Here is a 2,800-nt window from a genome sequence, read left to right on the forward strand (position 1 = left end):
GTCTGAAGAGCATGGGACTCTAGATATTGGGGTCATGAGTTTGAATCCCACATTGGGTGCAGAGATCACATAAGCAAACAAACTAACTAACTAACATTTTTTAAATGCTTGCAAAGATAGGAAAGTATCTAGAACAGTGCCTGGCACATGGTGGGTGCTTAATAAATATTTGTAAAATTGATGAAATGGTGTAGTGGTGTAGCAGACCCTTGGTCACATAGTAAGTGGGAAAATTAGGATGGCCCTGAGGTTGTTGCTTGAAGGCCTGGCTCAGAAGCTTGGTGACAATGAAAATCTCAGAGCAGTGGGATTTTACTGCACTAAACATGAAGAGCAAATAAGTGTTCTTAAGTCTTTAAGACTAGAGATGCCTGAGGGCTGATGTCCAAGTAAGGTCCTGCCAAGTCTCGGGAATCCTCCAAGTGGGGAAGAAGGGAGTTACTAAACCTCTTATCTCCCAACCACATGATCCTGAAATTCCAATCCAACTACTTTACATGGTTACAGAAACTGCCACACTATCTAAATCTAACATCTGGGATCTTGGTGCAATTCCTTCCTCCACCATCAGCGCTTTCTTAACCTTGTCCACACTTTGAATTATAATGACCACTCTCCCTGCCTAGTCCTCTTGGGTTGATAACCCATTAGTGGACATGGGAAATTAGTTGAAGGCCAGGGAAAGACTGAAATTGATGGTCTCACTAGGTTTCACAGTCTTCCTGTTCAGAACTGTCTCCTGATTGTCTCTCAGTTGCACCAAGTCCTCGGGATGCTCAAGAATCAGTTCCCTCTTTGGAGAAGTTTACACTAAGTTAACTTTTTCAAAATGCAAACCCCTTGAAAGCTTACCCAGTAAGTTAATTAATGAGACAATAATCTGTTATCAGCTATTTGCTCTTATCAGAAGGTCCACATTTCTTTTTTTAAATATTTATTTATTTATTTATTTATTTTATTTTATTTTATTTAAGAGAGAGGAGAGCATGAGTTGGGGAGGGGCAGAAGGAAAGAGAAAATCCTAAGCACACTCCACTGAGTGTGGAACCTGGCACCGGGGCTCAGTCTCACAACCCTAAGATCATGACCTGAGCCAAAGCCAAAAGTCAGAGGCTCAATTGACTGAGCCACCCATGAACCCCAGAAGGTCCACATTTCTAAGGAAGTTGCTGCCATCAGATAATAACAACAGAGAAACTAAGGGGTATCAGCTACACTATCTGCTTGTTGAGAAAAGTGGAGAAGAAGCAGGCCTGGAGGGAGATGTTGGGAGCTGAGAGGGTGTGTATAGACCTTGGAATGGGAGTAGGGGTATGTGTTGGGAGGGAATCTCTCAATAGACAACTGTCTTGCATCCTTGGCACCCATATTGCACTGTGCATTTCCCTCTATGGGAGTTGGTATCCACCCAAGGTCCTAAAGCAGCTTCATCTTTATGTAGAAGGCATAAGCGTTGTTAAGTTTTGCATCAACAAAACTAGGATAGCCTGGGTAAAGGTATTATTTGACAGATTTAAGAAAACCTACTTAAGGAAATAGATTCTGGGAGTTGTTTACTTGTCAGGAGAACTTGTGAGCTGAGATGAGGAAAGGGTTTGGGATGCAGAGCTTCAGAGAAGGCCTAAAAGTGGGAAATGGCATAATCAAGCTGAGTGGGTTAGCCAAAGCTATTGATCCCCTTTTTGAAACCTCTCACTCTTACCAACTTCTATACACACCTGGTTTCTAACTACCGGCACCTGTGTTCTTTGACTGAGGACTCTCTGTGGACTCCACAGTCAGCTCTGCCGGCTGCTTGGCACGTCAGAAGTGTATAATGAGAAATCAGCTATTTTGAGTTGCTGCCTAGGCATTTTACTGTATGACAACCCTGTTCACACTCAGAGTCTGGACATTTAGATTAAGAGCTGAGCTTAGGATTCCTGCCCCAAGTTCCCATTTTGTTTTTCCCAGGGCACCTTTTAAAATAACCACTTGGAGTTGAGCCCTTGAAAAGTTAGTGACCTCTGCCCCAACCACCTTAGGTGTTTGCTTAGGTAGGTGCTACCCTGCTCTCTATCTCCTGTGGTCATAACCTGGGACAGAGGGCTGCCCTTCCCCCAGTTGATTGCCCCTCCATGTCTGGGATTTGTAAGTAATAAATCTTGTGACTTTACTTTTTTTTGTGAGTATACTGAAACTGTGCCTTCAATCAAAATGACCCCAGGAGTTTTCACTTCCCTCAAGTGGGAGCTTGGATGCTGAGGGGCCTATCTACTGATCCTGTGTGGGTGGCTTGTGTCTCTTCATCCAGCAGATCATAAACTGCATATTCTTAATTTAATACACCATTTACAGGCCCCCCAACACAAGACTACAATACGTTATATAGATATTTGATCTCTACATCAAGAGAATGGATATGAAGCCCTACCTCATAAGCATATACAAAAATTAACTCAAAGTGGATCATAGACTTAGATATAAAAGCTCAAACTATAAAACTCTTAGAGTCTTCATGACTCTGGATTAGGCAATGTTTTCTTATATATGACACCAAAGTACAAGCAGCAAAAGAAAAAATATAAACTGCATACCATCAAAATTAACACCTTTTGTGTTTCAAGGGACATCATTGAGAAAGTGAAAGACGACCCACAGAATGGGAGAAATGTTGTGCCAAATATCTGATAAGGGACTTGTACCTAGAATATATAAATAACTATGGTAACTTAATAATATAAAGACAAATAACCCAATTTAGAAATGGGCAAATGACCTGAATAGATAGTTCTTCAAAGATGATATACAATCGGCCAAT

This window comes from Eumetopias jubatus, unplaced genomic scaffold (genome assembly GCF_037043125.1).
Source record: "Eumetopias jubatus isolate StellerSeaLion01/CBP00866 unplaced genomic scaffold, mEumJub1_p1.0 scaffold_12, whole genome shotgun sequence".
In the NCBI taxonomy this organism is placed as follows: Eukaryota; Metazoa; Chordata; class Mammalia; order Carnivora; family Otariidae; genus Eumetopias; species Eumetopias jubatus.